Source organism: Rhinatrema bivittatum, chromosome 1 (assembly GCF_901001135.1).
Source record: "Rhinatrema bivittatum chromosome 1, aRhiBiv1.1, whole genome shotgun sequence".
NCBI classification, from domain to species: Eukaryota; Metazoa; Chordata; class Amphibia; order Gymnophiona; family Rhinatrematidae; genus Rhinatrema; species Rhinatrema bivittatum.
The window spans coordinates 72,778,676-72,800,736 of NC_042615.1; positions in this window are offsets into that span (position 1 = coordinate 72,778,676).

Below are 22,061 nucleotides of genomic sequence, written 5' to 3' on the forward strand. Positions count from 1 at the left end.
GACTCCCATTTTCAAAGTGAACCAGTTAGAGCAGTTATTGCCAATCTGAATTTGCTGAGAGTTTCCGACAAAAACGATGTGAACCAATTTACTACCACATCTGCAATACCGCATTCTTTTAACATATAAAGCCAAATATTATGATCAATGGTATCAAAAGCAGAGGAAATATCTAAGGAAACAAGAATATAAATGCTACAAGCATCCAGACATCTTCTAGCTATGTCCAATAAAGATGTTATTTAAAGTTCTACACTTAAATCCTTTTGAAAACCAAATTGATGGAGATCAAGGATTTCCTGATCCTCCAGGTAATTGGAAAGTTGAGGTGCAGGTCACTACTTGACCAGGGACTAGAATTGGTACATTTCCTGTAATATAGATTTTCTGAGTGTGTGAGAAAGCTGAAATATGTTGAATTTATCATGTTTTTGATTTGTCTGTGTGAGGCAGAATAATATTTTTTTTTTAATATTTTTTTCCTGAAATGTGGGCAACTATACTTTAGCTTATAGCCTTACTCCAAGGTGACATAGTTAGTCCATGCTCAGTCGCATTCCACTGCCCCTTTTCCAGCTTGCATGATACCACTGGAAGGACTAATATCCTAAAATGGATAACAAGGTGAAGAGATGATTACATGAGGGAGGAAAATCAATCACTGAGAGTGGGGGCAAGGCCTAAAAGCTGTATAAGCTGATTTTATTGAAAGTACTGAGACAATGTAGCACCCTCAAGGTTGATTTTTTTGAACTTTGAATGTGGATATTTTTAATTGTAGCTACTGCTTATTTATTTTTACATGCCTCCAAATTTCAAAGATTCATCTCACGGTCCTTCTCCCCTCACCTCTTTGGAAGCTGTCAAGCAGATCAGCAGAGTTGGTGGTGATTGTCTGGTTTTGATTTATAATTGTAAAGCATTTTTGTATATATTACATGGATGAAAAGTGTTGCTAAAATGTAAATTATGATTATTACTAACATCCTCAGTGCTTTACAAATGCTTTATTTGCATCCATTATATAAATATGCTTTGTTATCTTAGGAAATTTTACTTATTGCATAGGGAAGCTAGATATGTTATAGCGTCACTATTGCTATAAAACTAAATTACAGAGCTTTCTGGTGCTTTTTATAGGTAATTCTATAATAAATGATATTTTACATCATGAAATAATAACTCATTATTACTTATGTTGATCAGAGAAGTCCTCAGCAATTGATTCTTTCTAAAAATCACTCTATGGAATCAATTTAATTTGTACCATTTTGTCTCTTTACAAGGTACAATCCTAAACTATAGCTAGGAAGGACTGATAATGATTTACTAATTTATTATACAATAGGATAGTGAGACTAATTTAGCTTTAGTGCCCATATATTAGGAGATACATTTATTCAACTGTTAAAATTCACTTACAATTGTGTTAGCTCTCTAAGGTAAAGCATGCTCCTATTTCAAGGTTAAAAGGAACTTGCTAATGGAATATTGACTGCTATTTCTTATCATTAATCTTTTTATGGCAAGGTGTTCATTGCTGTTCATTGAATAATTCCCAGCATTCTCTATTGTTCCCAGGAGAACACCACAAAATTACTTTTTATTAGGAATTTATTCAGCTTTCACATCCAAGTAATAACAGTCAGTGTATAATGAAGTTGGATTCAGTATTCAGTGCAATATACCAATTTGCAAATGCTTCTTCAATCAGTCTCAAATCCATAAAACATTTTGGCTCAACATATTGGCATGGAAACTATAGGGCTGAATTTGCTAAGAGTTTATTTTTCAGAATGACACAAGATAAACTCACTGATATAAGTCTTACTCTCATTAATGTAAATTTGAAAATGATTCTGACCTATACATACAGTATATCTCTTTATATATCTGTAGATATCCGATCCAAAAACTGTAAGGTGATTTTTACCTTAACAATTCTACTGTAACCACAGTTAAGCTTTCGAGGGTGCATACTGTGGTGTGATATTTGCCATTTCCTGGGTGGTTGCACACACCTGGCATTCTACACATCAATGCATATGATATAGGACTTTATTGCTTAATTAATGCACAGAAAAAAGAGCTAATGATTTGGCTATGCTATTTTTAGGAGAAATGCTTAAGGCCACACACGTCAGATAGTACTGATGAACTAATGTAGTTATAGTTGAAAAAATGAATAGTAAACAGTTTTTGGAATCCTTATTTTTTAAATAAAAAGAGAAATACAATAGCAACTGTATGATTTGCTGAATGTAATCTCCATCAAGTGCATTACATTTTAATGGTTATTATTTTAAAACTGCACATAATACAGGAATTCCATTAAACAAAATGTTACAAGTTAATATAACTATTAATCTTAACTTTAATATTGAGGACTTGAAAACTGATGATTGGCATGAAAGTTGAAGTCCTCAGCTGGTGTTCAACAAAAAATTAATCTTCAGCCTTTAAACTATTCAGTAAATCCTTTTATTCTTTACTGGGTTACAGGATCAATAATATCTAGGGTTTTTATCTGCTATACTTTATCTGTAAATATATAGGTTGTGTCATCACACAAGCAGATTTCACATTGCCATGAAAATGCTTTGCTTTCCAAATCAGCTTCCCAGTCTTGAAATCTAGTTTACATTGTTTTCTGTTTTGCTCACATTCATTCTGACTGCTTGTGTAGTCTTAGATATATTCCCCTTGCAAAAAATAAGGAAACGGTTGGAAAAATTGCCTAACCTGTAAACATGAAGCAATAGACAAGTAAACATTATATAATAATATAAGGCTCATTTACTAAACTGCACTCAAACAGCACTGTAAGAGTCATTTTAATGTGGGGAAAATCTCAGCCTGGTTTACTAGGCTGTGGTACCTGAGTACTCCAGTTTAGTTAATCCCATGTTGCCCTAGACTGTGAGCATGTATTGCTGCAGCCTGAAAATGTGAGTGTTCCTGGCTGTGGCAATGTGCTATCTCAGCCCAGGGCAATGCTCAATCATTGCCCTGGCCCATGATCTTAAAGGGGCTGCAAGGCCCAAGTGACGTTCTCCCCCCCTTAAAAAAGCCTAATGCCACCTATAAAAGACAAAGTCCAAGACCTCTCAAGCCCCTTCCTTCACCAGCTGGAAGCAACATTATTAGCCATCTCACTCTCTAGGAAGTAGCACCCACATCTCTTAAGCTCATTCCTGGTGTACAAACTCCATACCTACCCAAATTTTCACAAAGACCCTTCCTCAGCTTTGATCTGCTTTACTCCATTTACATAGCAATGAGCTACATACATTTGTATGTGACGCAAGTCATTACTTGGCTCACGTAGTTCCTAATTTGTAGAAGCTAAAAGAGGGTACTAAAATTTGAATTATTTGGAAATCATAGATGCTACATCAAAACAACATGTGATAACACTCTTATTAGTATATGCAAAAAGTAGATTTTGCCATTTAATTAGGGTCATTTTCCAAATCGCACTATGGCCTTTTCATGCGAAAAATGTCTTAACGCATGTGAAAAGCACCATAATGCATGGTGTAACACTAAGTTTTAAAAGGGGAGGGAATTTTATAAAAGTGGGCTAGTTTTGTGAAGCCATAATATCACATGGTTTTAACATTGAAATTGTGGGAGGGAGAGAGAGAGAAACTATCTATAAGGCCCTTGTAGTAGTTATCTATTTATGCTACTATAGGAGCAGGCCCACCTAGTAACTCGAGGTGAGGTTTAAGTAGTGTAGGGGTTAGGGGCCACTTTGACATGCAGAACAAGACGTACGATCCGAACAGTGCACTATTGTGAAGATTTGATGTCTTTCAGAGTGTGGAAACTCACACAACGATGAGATTTGTACAATGTTCTTTCAACCTATCTTGATGGACTCTCTACCTGGGTAACATCAAGCTAGGTTAGAGAACATTATACAAATCTCATCGTTGTATGAGTTTCCACACTCCAAAAGACATCAAATCTTTACAAGAGTGCACTGTTCTGTTTGTATGTCTCACTCTGCATGTAAAAGTGGCCCCTTACCCCTATACTACTACCTAAACCTCACCTCGAGTTACTAGGTGGGGGGTGGGTAGAATATAGTAGGGGCATTTGCAGCTAGTCTTACAGGACTTTCTTCTTTAGCTGTCATGGGCTTTATGGAGGGAAGGAATGTAATAGCAGTTGGTGGTTCTTCTTTCTTCAACTGTTTTCAGACTGTAATCAGAAAAAGGAAGAGAATCCTGGTGATTTCATGTAGCCTATTTAGTCACTGGTCCTGTTGATCCCCACAGTGCTGACCCCAAAATATCAGCTCTTGAGGCAATCACATATGTTGCCTAATGAAAAAATGGGCCCTGATTTGCTCTCAAGAAAGTGAAGAGTGAGTTATTTGCAATACAGAAACTTTTTAATTTTGTATCTACCATTGTTTTCTATAGCTATGTAATAAATGCTTGATTTCTGTAATGATTTTGGCTCTCACTATATCTACTGGTAGGCTACTCCAGGCATCTTCCACCTTCTCAGAAATGAAGTATTTTCTCACACTTTCTCTCACCCTTCCTCCCTGCAACTTCAGATCCTGATGCCTTGCCCTTGTGTTAGATTTAATAGAGAAAGCTAGATAAATTCTTAGTCTCTTAGATTTAATAGAGAAAGCTAGATAAATTCTTAGTGTCTTCTTTCCTTCCCACCCATTCCAACACCCATTCACCCCAAACACATTCCTTGATTTATAAATTATTTCAATTAAGAAGAAAGGAGAAATATTTTTCACAACAAGAATCAAATAAACAACACAGCAATAAACAAAGAAGTAACCCAGATTAACTGTAGGTCATTTCAAAACTAACATTAAATATGCCAAATAAATTTCAAGGATTTATCTTAGATTAAACATACCTAATCTGTTAGCTACCTTAATTAACAATCAACTCAACAATTTGATGATGCAGTCAGCAGTCCAGCAGTGAGATATAGATCTTCCAGTCTTTTGAACTGAGTAAAATGTATGATTATCTACCAGTTGGTAAGAGATTATATGTGTATACTTGTTGAATAGAGCTCCTGATTCTCAGAGAATAAGTCCAATCTATGGAGGCTAGAGTGGCAGACCAGGAGGAGCTGAGGCATACAGAGAGGTATATTGAGAAGACCTTCAGGGGCATAGGAGTCAAGTAACATCTCCAGTCTGGCAGCTCCTGTGCTGCTTTGAAGGAGCAAGGGGTAAGCAGGAAGTGATCCTGTAACTAGGACCTGTTTTCCAGGAGATGCATTTTCTACTCTCATTGAGGATGGTTCGCCAAGGGAAGGGTTAGGATGGCCATCATAGCTGTTGATTCTGTCATTAGGAATGCAGATAGTCGTATGGCTGGTGGATGTGTGGTCTACTTGATAACTTGCCTGCTTGGTGAGAAGTTGGCAACTTCATGCATCACCTATAGATAGATTTTAGATTGTGCTGGGGAGAAGCTATTTGTCATGACACATATGGGTACCAACAACATCGGAAAATGTTTGTGGGTGGTTCTGGAAGCCAGATTTAGCCTTTTAGGTAGATAGTTGAAATCCAGAACCTCCAGGGTAGCATTCTCAAAATGTTCCTTGTTTCACATGCAAGACCCTAGTGGCAGGCAGAGATCCAGAGTCTCATTATGTGGAGGAGACAATGTTGCAGGGAAGAGAGTTTCAAATTTGTAGGAACAGGGTAACATTCTGGGGAATGGGGAATCTATTCCAAAAGGATGGGCTGCACCTTAACCAGGATGGAAACAGGCTGCTGGTGCAAACTTTTAAAAGGGAGATAGAACAGCTTTTCAACAAGAATATAGAGGAAGAATGACAGTACTTTAGAATGCATGGTTCAGAGGGTGGAATGCTAAAAATATATTAATAAAAACAGGGAGATTAGAGATCCTGACAGCGAGGTTTCAATAAAAGCAAGAATAACGCATGTGCCTTTAAGTAATGAACAGATTAAGTTAAAAGATTCCAAATTATCCATGTCAACTGCAAGGAAGGTTGACTATACAAACAAAAAACATTTCTTGAAATGCCTGCATGAAAATATCAGAAGTCCAAAAAAATGGGAGAGTTAGAATGTGTAGCACTGAATAAAGAGGTAGACATAATTGGCATTTCAGAGACCTGGTGGATAGGGGTTAACAATGGGATACTACAACACCACAATATAAATATATCTCAATGTTAGGGTGAATCAAATTGATGGGGTGATGGGGCTACATATTAGGAATTGCACAGAGTCAAATAGTATAAAGATCCTGCAGGAGACTAAATGCATTGTTGCATCTCTATGGATAGAAAATCCATGTGTGATGGGTAAGAGTAAGAGGCAGGGTATACTACAATCCTCCTGGCCAGAATGAACAGACGGATGATGAAATGCAAATGGAAATTAAGGAAGATAAGTTTGACAGCACAGTAATAATGAGAGATTTCAATTACCCCAATATTGACTAGGTAAATGTCACATTAGGATATGCTCGGGAGGTACATTTTTAGATTAAATAAATGACTGCTTCATGGAGCAGCTGGTCCAGGAAACTATGAGAGAGAGAGAGAAAGAGAGAAAGAGAGAGAGAGAGAAAGAGAGAGAGAAAGAGAGAGAGCTGTTTTAGACCTAATTCTTAATGGAACACAAAATTTGATGCAAGAGGTAGTGGTAATGGTAGTGGGGCCACTTGGCAACAGTGATCATAATATGATCAAATTTAACTTAGTAACTGGAGGGAGGACATTAAATAAAACTACTGCATTTAACTTTCAAAAGAGAGTCTTTGATAAAATGAGAAAAACATAAAAAAAATTAAAAGGTGCAGCTGCAAAGGTTAAAGATTTACATCAGGTGTGGATATTGTTTAAAAATACTATCTTGAAAGACAAGGCAAAATGTATTCCACACATTATAAAAGGTGGAAGGAAGACCAAATGGCTGCCTTCATGGTTTATGTAGTTGAAAGTATGTTTTTGAGGTCTGAAGTTTATTATATTTATGTACTTGTGATGTTTAGATTTTTTGTTTTTATGAATATTTTATGTTAATTGCATTATATGTTTTAATTTATCTGTGTAGATTAAATAAATAAAATAAAAGATAAGGCTGCACTGCTGGAAGCGCCAAGAGCAGAGAACTGTGTACCTCACTCCCGGCAGAGGATGATACAGTATTGGGGGGGGGGGGGGGGGGGGAGGAGTCCGATGAGTTCTGGGGGGCCATCACTGAACCTAGGGTCTGTGGGTGGATAAGTCATTGGAGGGGCACAACCCAATTTTTATTAACGAAAAAAACAGGAGAAGATAGGACTTGAACTGTAAGTCCTGGGACCTTAGTTACACATTTTTGTTTTTTTGAAAGGGGGGGGGGGGTTGGGGGGGTGGAGGATAAATGGCTCCCAGTGCCTTATAAGGTCCAATCTACAAGCCTATGTCTAACCTTCAAAGACTTAAAGGGAAAAGGCTCAGGCTACCTGAATAATAAACTATGGGGGTTATTTTCTAAAGCTTTATCGCGTGTGTTAGGGCCCTAACGCACGCGATAAGGCCATATCGGATATGAAAAGGGCCTTTTTGCACGCAATATAATGCAAAAGAGGTGAAGGGGAGGAGTTGAGGCAGGGAGGGGAGGGGAGGAGTCAGGACGGGGAGGGGCAGAGTCGGCGGTGTCTTTGCTGCTGGCGATGTTACTAACATTATCGTCGGCAGTAGCACACCGAATAACACTACCTTTCATGGTGGTGCTATTTGATGCGAAAGCCGGCAGCCGGCACACTGCCGTGGTGCGAAGGCTGAAGGCTTTCACAGGCTCTCCTCCCCGCCCTCATTTTCACTAGGGATGTGAATCGTTTTCCATATCGTCTTAACGATAGAAATCGTGTGGCAGGGCAAGAAAATCGTCTTAGGCACGATTTTTTAGTTAAAAAATCGTTAAAAATCGTTTTTTCCGATTAGTGCGCACTAACTGGGAGTTAGTGCGCACTAACTGAAAATGATACAATTTGACACATTTCAGGTCAGTTAAGGTCAGTTTAGGAATGAATATGTATTCCTATTGGCTGCCCTCTTATTTATTCATGTTACCAAGTTTCCTACTGACAGTATATGGGGGATGGGAAATGGAAACAGTTGGTAGCTTGACAAAACAAGTAATGTGGTCAGTCAATGTGACTAGAACTTGTGCCCTAACCCTGATACCAGGGGTATTGTGATCTTCCTGCACACAGTGCCCTATCCCTATTAATACCAGGAGTGTTGTGATCTTCCTGCACACAGTGCCCTATCCCTAATACCAGGGGTGTTGTGATCTTCCTGCACACAGTGCCCTATTCCTGATACTGGGGGTGTTGTGATCTTCCTGCACACAGTGCCCTATTCCTGATACCGGGGGTGTTGTGATCTTCTTGCACACATCCCGGTATCAGGGATAGGGCACTGCATGCAGGAAGATCACAACACTCCTGGTATTAATAGGGATAGGGCACTGCATGCAGGAAGATCACAACACTCCTGGTATTAATAGGGATAGGGCACTGCATGCAGGAAGATCACAACACCCCTGGTATCAGGGATAGGGCACTGTGTGCAGGAAGATCACAATACCCCGGAGGAGTGAGGGTCAGGCAGCTCCCCCCTGTCTGTGAAGCCAGCCTCTCACTAGTAATGCAGGGAGGGAGCTGTCTCAGACTTCACCATCCTCCCCCCCCCCCTCACCCACACACCATTCACTAGCTGGGACATGGGGGAAGTCAGGAGTGAGGGTCAGGCAGCTCCCCCCTGTCTGCGAAGCCAGCCTCTCACTAGTAATGCAGGGAGGGAGCTGTCTCAGACTTCACCATCCTCCCCCCCCCCTCACCCACACACCATTCACTAGCTGGGACATGGGGGAAGTCAGGAGTGAGGGTCAGGCAGCTCTCCCCTGTCTGCGAAGCCAGCCTCTCACTAGTAATGCAGGGAGGGAGCTGTCTCAGACTTCACCATCCTCCCCCCCCCCCTCACCTACACACCATTCACTAGCTGGGACATGGGGGAAGTCAGGAGTGAGGGTCAGGCAGCTCCCCCCTGTCTGCGAAGCCAGCCTCTCACTAGTAATGCAGGGAGGGAGCTGTCTCAGACTTCACCATCCTCCCCCCCCCCTCACCTACACACCATTCACTAGCTGGGACATGGGGGAAGTCAGGAGTGAGGGTCAGGCAGCTCCCCCCTGTCTGCGAAGCCAGCCTCTCACTAGTAATGCAGGGAGGGAGCTGTCTCAGACTTCACCATCCTCCCCCCCCCTCACCCACACACCATTCACTAGCTGGGACATGGGGGAAGTCAGGAGTGAGGGTCAGGCAGCTCCCCCCTGTCTGTGAAGCCAGCCTCTCACTAGTAATGCAGGGAGGGAGCTGTCTCAGACTTCACCATCCTCCCCCCCCCCCCTCCCCCACACACCATTCACTAGCTGGGACATGGGGGAAGTCAGGAGTGAGGGTCAGGCAGCTCCCCCCCTGTCTGTGAAGCCAGCCTCTCACTAGTAATGCAGGGAGGGAGCTGTCTCAGACTTCACCATCCTCCCCCCCCCCCTCACCCACACACCATTCACTAGCTGGGACATGGGGGAAGTCAGGAGTGAGGGTCAGGCAGCTCCCCCCTGTCTGTGAAGCCAGCCTCTCACTAGTAATGCAGGGAGGGAGCTGTCTCAGACTGGTATCAGGGTTAGGGCACTGTGTGCAGGAAGATCACAACTCTCCTGGTATTAATAGGGATAGGGCACTGTAAGAGATGACTGTAGTAGATTGAATAAAGATCTGATGTTTCTGCTCTCCTCACACCAAACAAAAACAACACACAAGCAGAGAAGCCCTTCTTACAAAGCTGAGCTAGTGAGTTAAGTAGGAGGAAAAGTAAACATACTGGTGCCAGTGTGGCTACTTAAAAAATACACTTACCAACAATCAATTACATATATTTGAACTGTGTACAGTTCCAGCCAGGACCACCTTTCTAAAATGCACAGTGATTGGCAAATTCAACATGCACTAGCATTTCAGGTGCCTGCTAACAAAAATAATAAACAAACAAGTTCTAGTCAGGTGAGTGCTGATCATTACATTACTTTTTTTGTCAAGCTTCCAACTGTTTCCATTTCACATCCCCCCAACCATATTGGTAACATCAATAGATAAGAGCACAGCCAGCCAATAGGAATACATACATACATATTCATTCCTAAGTGACCTTTACTGACCTGGGAAGTGTGAACACTTTGTTTCATTTTCTGTTGGTGTTCGTTAGTTTCCAGTTCCATTTCCCATCCCCCCAACCATCACCTCAGTGGTAACCTTGGTAACATCAATAGATAAGAGGGCAGCCAGCCAATAGGAACACATATTCATTCCTAACTGACCTTCAGTGACCTGGAAAGTGTTTATTTGTATCATTTTCAGTTAGTGCGCACTAAATCGAGTTAGTGCGCACTAACGGGGAGTTAGTGCGCACTAACTCGAGTTAGTGCGCACTAACACGATTTAACGATTTTTAACGATAAATCGTTAGAATTTCTATTGTATCGTGTTCTATAACGATTTAAGACAATATAAACATTATCGGACGATAATTTTAATCGTTGAAAAACGATTCACATCCCTAATTTTCACAGGATTCATTATTCTGTGAAGAATGATGAATCCAGGCCTATATCTCTGACCTGTTTTATAAGGTCATCCCAAGGCGTCTCTGCAACTATGCCCTCAGCAAAGGAATTAAAGCACTCAGACATGCAACATAAGGCTTTCTCAGGAATATCCTCTTCCCTATGTAATTCACTACCTGAAATACTATGCCAAAATGAAAATTACCTGCTTTTCAGAAAGCAAGTGAAAACTTGGCAGTTTAGCCAGGCATTCAATGGGAAGCGTGATTAACTAAACCTCGTTTTCACTTTGCCACATGCAGATGCTACTTATTTTACCACTGCCTAGTCTATAATGTGCCTATCCTATACATTGAATCCATTTATATTGATGCTTACCCTATAACTTACTCAATTTTATCCAGGTTATGTAATATATGATCCATAAATAAATTTTAAATTCAGCAGAATCAACTCTGTTTGCATCCAAATTGCACAGTATATAATCTGTAAATTAGGAAGAAACCCTGGCAAATTGTCCTAATTCATCCCCAAAGTTCTTTCCAATTTGGTATAAGGCTGACCCTAGAGTCCCAATGCACTCCCAGGTCCCTATCTTATTATACCAAATACTACAAATAAAATCCCACACTAACGCACAATTCGGTAAGAATGTACCCAGGTTTATTAGCAAAAGCTTCCTAACAATAAACAGAATATATTTCTTAATAGCAGACAAGATATATCATCATACATCATTAATAATTACAACAGTGTCAGTGACCCCAGTCTAGCTCAGACTAGTCTTTGCTAGCCTATTACCCTCAAACACCTTATTTCCCTTTTTAGTATGTGGTAAGCTCTATTGTAGAATAGGGAAATAAGATATACAAATTCCACCCCTCATGGACATCTATCACCCACAAACTTGAACTGGGAATTGCCAGCGGCTGTTTGTCTTGTCCCAGAAGATGTCCTCTCATGCGGGTTTCTTTCTCTGCATCTAATGATTCTGCTGGTACTCCAATTGCTGCAGCAGTTAGGTGTCTCTTGATATTCATCTTGTCACTGCTGCGAAGCTGTATTACAATTTGTTCTTACTGCACTGGTACTAAGCTGTTATTACGGTAACTGTTATTACTGCAGTTATGCAAAGTTATATGTGTGTGTGAGTTCTTCAGCAACTGTCTCCTAGTTGCTTAAAATGTTCCCAACTCAATCAGAGGAAGTCTTGCCATAACAAGACTGTTCATTCAGAATTCAATTCTGTAGTTTACTCGTTAGCTAATAGCTAATGCTTTCGATGTTTAGGACTTGACACAGATCACGCACAATAAAGCTCACATTCAGCGCTTTGAAATATCAACATTTTTTTTTTGGCAATCTTTGATGTTTCTTATGTCCATCTTTAATTATTTGATGACCACTGAATGGTATCTCTGACATTTCCATCACCTTTCGCTAATTAACTGTTCAGCTTGTGATTATTATCTATCTAACCCACCTTCTGCTTTAAGAAAACTTATCTTCCTCTCTTTCCTGATCCCACAGAGCAAAAAGTATGACAAAGGATGAAGGACAATAGGGATAAGTGTTCAGCTTCCAGCAGAAACCATGGTTTCTGCTAAAAAAAAAAAGTCAGCAAAATTCAAGGAAAATAAAGGGAAAATAAAATTAGATAATCTACCTTAAAAAAACAAAAACTACTAATATCTATTAGGAAAAAGAATGAATATAAATTAGGTTAAAAAAAAAGAAATATACTGGCTTTTAATTATACTAACTTACATTATCATTTACTCTACATATTGGCCCGGCTTTTAAAAGGCCTATGTGCATAAATCCTGAGGGCGGGGTGGGATCAGAAGGTAAAACAAAGGTCGGGGGGGGGGGGGGGGTAGGATAGGGCTAAGGGGGGATAGGTTAGGGGAAGGGGTAGGAAGGTTAGATTAGGGGATAGGGAAGTTCCCTCCCAGGTCACTTCGAAATTGGAGCAGTCTGGGAGGGAACGGGGGAAGGCTGCGGGCGTCGGCGCATGCGAGTTGAACAATTGTGCACCCCCTTGCGCGCGCCGACCCCCGATTTTATAACATGTGCATGCACCTGCGCGCGCATTTTATAAAATTGCGCAAAGGCATTAAAATCTACTCCATAACTTATATTCTTCAATGTTTGTGTACATGTACATAAAAATATAAACACCGTGCTGGGTCAAAGCAAGGTCCGTCAAGCCAGTCTGGGTGACAAGTATCTGGAAGATCCCAAGGATTGCAGTGGCTACCCCAATGTGAATAATGTTTTATGAACTTTGCCTCCATGAAGTTGTCCGAACCTCTTTTAAATCCTGCTATGTTACATGATTTGATCACATCCTCTGACAACAGATTCCACAGATTGAATATGTACTGAGTGAAAAAGTACTTTCTCCAATTTGTTTTAAATTTGCTGGTTGTTAATTTCAAGGCGTGCCCCCTTGTTTTAATATTACTCCAAGTGAAGTATCTCTAACCTGTGTAGTCTTTCTTTGTAGGGAAGCCTTTATCATTTTTGTTGAACTTCTCAGAAGTTTTTTTAATTCCACTATATCTTTTTTCAAATGTGGTGACCAGAACTGCACACAATACTCAAGATGCATTTGTACCATTGAGCTATACAGAGGCAATATTAAATTGTCCATTTTATTCTCCATTCTTTTCCAGATCATTCTTAACATTGTATCTGCTAATTTTTTGACCACCACTGCACATTGAGCCTAGGTGTATTATCCACAAGAACTCTTAAGGTCTTTTTCCTGGGTGGTGGCTCCTAATGTGGAGCTCAGCACTGTGAACCTGTAGTTGTGATTTGTTTTTCGCCATGTGCATCATTTTGTACTTTTCCATATGAAATTTCATCTGCCATTCAGATGCCCAGTATCATAGTCTTGTAGGGTCCTTTTGCAATTCCTTGCAATCTGCTGTTGTTTGATCAGCTTTGAATAATTTTGCAAATTTCAACAGCTCAATCGTCATTCTCCTTTCCAGATCAGGCATAAATATGTTAAACAGCACAGGTCCCAATACAGATTCTTTATTTATTTATTTATTTATTTATTTATTTATTTAGAGGTTTTTATATACCGCAGTACGTAAAATATACATCACCGCGGTTTACAATTAACAATAAATTAGCAACAATGCTTTACAAATAACAGAATTAATAAATATTAATTACATATAACAGGATTAACAGCAAACAGGCTGTATCGATCGTGGACCATCCATAAGGAGAATGTTTAACAAACAATAATGATATTGTGGTAATATTATCATTTATGAAACAACAATATAACAAACTAGAATATAATACTATAACGGTGCTGTGGGATAATACAAGTTCTAAATTGAATTGAAGATAACACAATACAAATATCATGTTAAGGGAAAAATGTGGGCGTAGGGGGGCGGAGGAATAAGGAGAGAGAATGTGGGTAGAAGGGACATGGAGCTGGGAGTTATCTTGGTGAGGTAACTAGAGTGTCATATCAGTTTAATTGTATATCATAGTGTGAAAGCTAGTTCAAATAGCCATGTTTTGAGGTCATGTTTGAATTTCTTATGGCAGGGTTCCATTCGCAGATCAGTGGGCATCTTGTTCCATAAATTTATTCCAGCTATGGAGAATGCGCGGTCTCTTGTTGTCACGTGTTTGAATTGTTTAGTTGGGGCAGTTGCAAATTTAGCTTGATGGATACTTCTTATTGGTCTCTTAGAGGTGCGGAAAACAAACTGCTCTGAGAACCATTGCATCTCTTGGTTATAGACCAACTTATGAATAAGTGAGAGTACTTTAAAGCTAATTCTAGATGCTACCGGAAGCCAATGTAAGTGCATGAGCGCTGGTGAAATATGCTCATGATAGCGGGTATTGGTGATTAGTCGAGCTGCTGCATTCTGTAACATCTGTAAAGGTTGAATTGCGTTTTTAGGGAGACCTATTAGTAAAGCGTTACAGTAGTCAATTTTTGGTAGTATAGTAGCTTGCAATACTGTCCGAAAATCTTGTGGATGTAGTAGGGGTTTAATTCTTTTTAGAGTGAAGTTTGAAGAAACCATTTTTTATTGTGGCTGATATGAATTTCTTTAATGAAAAATGGTTGTCGATTATTACGCCTAGACTGCGGACTTGCTGTAGTTGGGGGATTCCTGAATTAGAGAGCTGGGAGGTATTGGATGAGATGTTATTGTGTGGCGTTATGAGGATGAGTTCAGTTTTGGATGTGTTTATTGCTAGGAAGTTTTCAGTTAGAAGCTCTCTTATTTCAGCCAGGGCTGATTCCCAGGTTTTCAGGGCATTAGAAAGGGAATCATTGATAGGGATGAGAATCTGTACGTCATCAGCATATATGAAGTGACGGAGATTCATTTTTGCTAGGAGTCGACAGAGTGGAGATAAGTAAATGTTGAACAGAATTGATGAAAGCGATGAGCCTTGTGGTACACCTTGTAGAAGATTTCTTGGTTTTGATATTTGTGATCCCAACTTGATTCTTAATATGTAAAACTATTTAGTCCTACTCTCTATTTTTTATCTTTTAATCAGTTTCCTGTCCACAATAGGATACTGCCTTCTATCCCATGATTTTTTAATTTCCTGAGGACTTTACCAAATGCCTTCTGAAAATCCAAATACATTATATTAACCAGTGCACCTTTATATACATATTTATTTGCACCAGTAGAAATTCACTAGGTCTCTACCAGGTGACCCTAGCTCAGGCTTTGGGTAGGGAGTGAGGAGAGGAGAATACCATTCCAAATCAGCACCTCCTCTAAGGATTGCTGAGGGTGGTGACTCTCACCTTCTTAACTACATGAAGGTTTACAGTAGTGTGTGGCATTTTCATTTAGTTTTTGGAGAAGGAAGAGAACACTTGGTGTGACTCCCAACTCCAGGCCCCACAGCCTGGGAAGAAGGGAAAGACTATTCCTTGGCCCCAATACCCTACTGATCTGACAGATGTTGTCTCAAGTATTGTAAGAGGTTCTGAGAAATGTGTTTTTTTAAGTGTTTTGTGGATTCCTGTTTGAGAGGATTTTTCCCCCTACCTGAAGGGAGTCAGGGGAAAAGAGGATCTATGGCTCCCATTCTCCAACACGTGCAGAAACCAGTGGCATAGCCAGAACTGATTTTTTGGGTGGACATAAGGTTTATGTGGGTGAGCTGTAGGTATGCAGGTCTGAGACCTACTAGTTGTATTTTTATTGATAAAAAATGCCATATATAGCACCCTATAATGGCTTTCTAAGGAGTTTTCAACAATCATTATGTATCATGCGTGAAACTTTAAAAGATTTTACCTCAATTATTTCAAGCATTAAAAATTCCTTATTTATCTGTATTAATTTATTTTATATTTATTGCAGTTTATAACTGCAATATTTCATGTAAAAAGAAAAGAAAACAAACAAAGAGGGTCATTTATCAAAATGCGCTAAGGCTTTTTCGCATGTTAAGGGCTTAGCGCATGCGAAAAGCCCTGTTAACGCATGCGATAGCACCATATCGTATGGTGCGATGCAAATAAGGAAAATAGGAGGAGTGTGGGCTGGGTCTGCCTGGCTATGAAGAGCTATCGCACAGACTTAACGCTGATTTTAATAACACCTTTTTGAATTGTGTTAGGCTATGCGGTAAGGTTTTATTGACTTGCACGATGTCTCCTGCAAGGCCTGTTTGAGATGAATTGAGGCTCCCAGAGCATCCAACTAGCCTTTGAGGGGAGGGGGAGAGGGAGAGGGAGAGGGAGAGGGAGAGACTAGCCATAATGTCACCTCTCTAGATAGGTATTTGTATCCCTATGGCCCTAGTAACTCGAGGTGAGGGTTAGGTATCAGTGTAGGGGGTTAGGGGCCCCTTTGACATTCACTGTTAGATGTACGAACAGAACAGTGGTCTCTTGGGAAGATTTGATGACCTTCGGAGTGAGGAAACTCACTCAAAGACGAGATTTGTGCACTGTTCTCTCAATCTAGCTTGATGGATGCACTACTAGAGAGGTGATATTATGGTCTCTCTCTCTCTCTCTCTCTCTTTCTCTCTTCCTTCCTTCCTTAAAACTACTAAACATGGTCCCCAAAGTGGTTATATGTGGAAAATACAACAGGGCTGGCTCCTATCACAAAGTCTGATAATGTTATCGCAATTTGCACTAACTTAGCTCTTCGCATAGGTAATTAGCACAAATTGCGATAAAATGAATATTTGCATAAACCACACCCCTTTTGCTATCGCATGCAATACTTACCACATTTTGATAAATCCAGGCCAAATAGATCCAATCAATCATGAAATAAACCAAAGATCAATGTATTCTTTCATGAATCCTCTTTACAGAAAGCCAGAAATCATCATAACTACAATAAAATAGCATTACTCATCAGAAGAGGTGCAGAGCAGAAGTAGGATAATTCACATTACAAGCTGGAAGAGCTCATAAATTCCTGACTGCAAAACGATGTAGGTATTGTGAGTTGACCTCAAAAACCAGGGCACAACACCTAGAATGGTGCACTTGGCATTGCATACCACCTCCACATTGAGGGGGTTGCAGTAGGTGGCCTTAACTCCCCCTAATGCCCTTATAGGGACATGAGTTAAATTGATTGTCCCCCAAGAGAAGCCTATTGCTTTCCATTTACAAAAGGTATATATTGGATGTTAGGAACACATGGCAGGTATGGATTAATACCCAATTGTCAGGATACTGGATGAATTAATATTTAGGCTTGTCCTTTGGTCATGTGATAAACTTTTTCTCTCTGTATGGAATATCACTCTTGTTTTCCTACTTTCAATCTCTTAGTTATTTTAGTGTCTTACAATATATCAGGCCCATAGTTTTAATGGTTGTCTGCAGCCTTTTCCACTCTATCCAACACTTTGTCCTGTGAATCAGCCAATTAAATTAACAGTTCTGATGGAATACCTTTGTTGTGAGAATGCTTAGGAATTACTGGTAGTGGAGGTGGGTGAGGGGCAATGTCAAAGAAACACCAAGGAGTCCCTGAAAGCTCACAACTGTTCGCTTTTGTGTGAGAGAACATAAGAAATTGCCATGCTAGGTCAGACCAAGGGTCCATCAAGCCCAGCATCCTGTTTCCAACAGAGGCCAAAACCAGGCCACAAGAACCTGGCAATTACCCAAACACTAAGAAGAACCCATGCTACTGATGCAATTAATAGCAGTGGCTATTCCCTAAGTATAATTGATTAATAGCCATTAATGGACTTCTCCTCCAGGAACTTATCCAAACCTTTTTTGATCCCAACTACACTAACTGCACTAACCACCTCCTCTGGCAACAAATTCCAGAGCTTTATTGTGCGTTGAGTGAAAAAGAATTTTCTCTGATTAGTCTTAAATGTGTTACTTGCTAACTTCATGGAATGCCCCCTAGTCCTTCTATTATTCGAAAGTGTAAATAACCGAGTCACATCTACTCGTTCAAGACTTCTCATGATCTTAAAGACCTCTATCATATCCCCCCTCAGCCGTCTCTTCTCCAAGCTGAACAGCCCTAACCTCTTCAGCCTTTCCTCATAGGGGAGCTGTTCCATCCCCTTTATCATTTTGGTTGCCCTTCTCTGTACCTTCTCCATCGCAACTATATCTTTTTTGAGATGAGGCGACCAGAATTGTACACAGTATTCAAGGTGTGGTCTCACCATGGAGCGATACAGAGGCATTATGAGAGTACTCAAATAAAAAAGGATCCTTGACGTAATATTAGAACACAGGGCAATGCAGTCTTTTTGCTGGCAGATCTGTAGTTCAAGGAAGGTCTGGGAGAGATTATACTTGTGCCATGCAGTTTGTGGCAGATAGAACCAGGCAACGTTTTTGAAAGATGCAGAGCCTTACATGCCGGGCTAGCCAGTGTGAACATGGAAAGGGATAGGTTTGTTGCTGTACATTTCTCAGACATCTGTACCAAAGCTGATACTCCTTCAATCTCTGTAATAAAGGAAAGATAGCATTTCTTTTCAGTAGTATCTGAAGCCTATGGTACTTGGAGGCAGATTACCTTATAGCAACAGCCTGCTTCTAATGAATGCAGTTCCTATCAAATCATCTGAATGAAATCTCTTCTCTGTTGTAAAGTGTACCAATTTAGAAAAGGCTACCTCATGTGTGCTCTTATCTCCATATACTGTGATATTTTTTAAGGGGATACATAACTGTAACTTTAATTTCTAAAACCCTACTTATGGCTTAGCAGCACTCACATCAGGTGGCCTTTTGGGGGAAACAGTGGTACATGTAGATTTAAATATCAGATTTGAGGTATCCCTTATTGGTAGTGGTTTCATGGATGCACAACTGAACCTATTCTCCAGGTCATCGAGTTTGTCTTCCTGAGCTCCCAGTATCTTTTCCAAAGCTGCAAGTTTATTTGAAATCTCAAGGGAATTATCTTCTAAATGCGATATCCTCCCTTCAGCAATTTCTGTTTGTTGATGTTATTCAGAAATTGCACCTTTGAGATCAGCAATCTGTGCTGTCAAATCCTTAAATCTAGAATCCAAGGCGTGAAATCTGCAATAGCATCACTGTTTAGAGATGGAGAGGCTGGTTTCCCTACAGCAGCAGCCATCTTGTCTGGGATCTCTTTCGCTTTTTCCTTCTCCTTTTTCCTCCCTATCAAGGGCATAATACCAGGTGATTTTTGCATATATTTGTCTATGGACATAAGTCATATCCATAGATATAGAAGCAGAGAATAGTCACAGATGCTGGCGATAAAGAAGGAAAATGGGGGGATGGTGCCTAGAGCCTGAACCCACATGTCTGCCCAGGCTCACCACATCACGTGAATACAGCATTTTTTAAAATGTGTCTCCAGGCCCCCTCCTCACCTATCATCCCAGTCCTATCCCTCCCACCCCACCTTGTATCTTAAAACTGCTAAACTGCTATCCTTATGGCCCGGATCATTGCAGTGGTCTACCGGAATCCAGGCCCTGCACTTCAGCCTCTGCCATTGTTAGATGCATCAATAGATTTGTTTCTGTGAATAGATTAACCACCTTGTCTAACATCTTCTCTGAGCCATTGCACTCACATCTTACAGGAGTCTAAGTAACAAGACTCATGGACCTTGACATTAATTCAAGAATGTACACTTTTCCTTTTTGCTGGGATCAGCCCTAGTGACCTCTGATGGCCACCGTCATCCTCCTCCTGTTTTGAAGGGATGAGAGTTACTGAGTGATGGGATACAGGCAAGGCGGGTGGAGAGTAGATTGTGCCATTCACTGCCACCACTGTTTCTCTTCTGGGGCAGGCAGGAGAGGGAAAATGCACCATCCACTGCCACAAATACATCTATTTCAAGAGGGTCCTCAGTCTCCCGCAGCAATTTGGCCATGTCAAATTCTGCTGTACCTGTAGCTGATGAGGCCACAGAACATGAGAATGTCCTGTGATGTTCCCTTGTTGAAAGACTGTTGTTTGTGTCTTCTGTCTGATAGCTGCTGGCAGGTCCTACCAGTGGTCTGCCTTCATCATGAAGCTTCCCTTTGAAAAATGCCTTTGGGGACTATGAATATATCAGTACTTGCAGAATTTGCAAGTGGAAACACCCATCAAGAAAATAATAGGAGAATTAAAAATAAATTCCCCTTATACATGTTGTCAGGAAAGCTGTGGGGAGAAGAACATTTTTGAAAGAGTCTTTCACCCATTTACGTACAGAGACTGCCTTTGAAAATTGCTGCCTATGTGTTTGTTTTTACTAAATGGGCTTAGGTGTTAGGGGAAGAGACTTTTCTTACACATTTCCCCTTCTCTCTAATGTGAGGGAGGGTGAATAATAGAGAAGGAAAATGTCAATTGCAAGGGAGATCTTACTGATTTTAACTATTTTTCTTAATAAATGAAATTCTCAAAGTATCTTTTGTCCCGTATGTTTGCCTTGATTAGATTATAAGTACTATTGTTTCTCTACAGTGCTGCATATAGCAATTGCTATACAATTGCTAAGTAGTAGTAGGATAGTAGGAGGAGAAGAGGAGAGGTTTCTTTCCCTGCCCTGAACCTTGCCATCTATTTTCCCATTTTTCTCACTTGTTTAGGATCCTACCACCTGGTGCATGCTAGGCTGCTGTCCTTCATAACCCATGCCATATGTATACGCAATCCTTCCATCCTCTCAACCATGTACTGGTCTCTCATCTTTCCACCTGAGATCCAGTTCTTGACTCCTTCTTTTGCCTCAGAAAGATCTGACAAATGAGAAATGATTAAGGCAAGATGAGTAGCCAGGAGTTTTATTGCTGTAAGGAGTAAGTTATCCAAGACCTGAAAATCCAGGGACACTGATATTTTGTTGCTTTCCCCTGTTCTCTTTCCTTCTCCATATCCTCTCTCTCTTTTTCATTCTCAACTCTTGTTCTCCATTTCGTTATTCTTTGTTTTTCCCACTGCACTTCTTTTTGTCCATGCCTTCTTGTCTTCTCTCTGCTGGCTGTGTCACTTCCAGCTGCAGTAGCCAAAACTCTTCCTTTCCTTCAATAAACAGCCTCTAATCAGCAGGTGGCTTTTATCACATCTGCAGTCAGTGCCTGCCTAATGTGGTCAGGAATGGGTGCTAAATGGTCTTCCATACTGACTGGTTGTTGGGGCAAGATTCAAACTGCATTGGGACAAAGTGCATAGTCATTTGCTCCTGATTTTGTTGAAAATGAAAGCTACACACATTATTTTCCTCCTCTTACTTAAACTTGCCCCCCGGGAGCACTTCCTCTTAATGTGGCATGACACATGTACTTTTAGCTATATTGAGGCAAGGTAATATTCATACCAATTTACTCCCATAAATCGCTTTGAAAATGATCCTCTGGTTGGAAAAGGTAATAATTAGTGTGAGTTCCTGCCTTCATTTACATCTCAAGAGCTGTCCTAAAGTTAGCTGTGCAAACTTATCTGGCAATGCAATATTGCTGGGAGATTTCAGTTAATCCGATATTGAGTGGGTCAATATTTCATTGGGATATGCTAGATAGGTTTCTAAATGCCATGAATGACTACTTCATGGAACAGCTGGTCCTAGAACTGGCTAGAGGGACCCTCAGAGGAACATATGAGCTGGTATGAGAGGTTATTGTAGTGGAGCTGCTAAGCAATAGTGATCTTAATGGATTCAAATTTGATATATTTACTGGCTGGAGGACATTAAGTAAAACTACTATGGTAGCATACAATTTTATAAAGGAATACTATGCTAGAATGAGGAAATTAGAAAAAAAAAACTGAAAAAGATGAAACTTTGCATGAGACATAGACATTGTTTAAAAAAAACGTTTTGGGTGCCCAGATAAAATGTTTTCCCTGCATTAAAAATGGTCATAGGAAGACAAAATGACTGTAAGCATGGTTAGGCAAAGGAGGCAGTTAAAG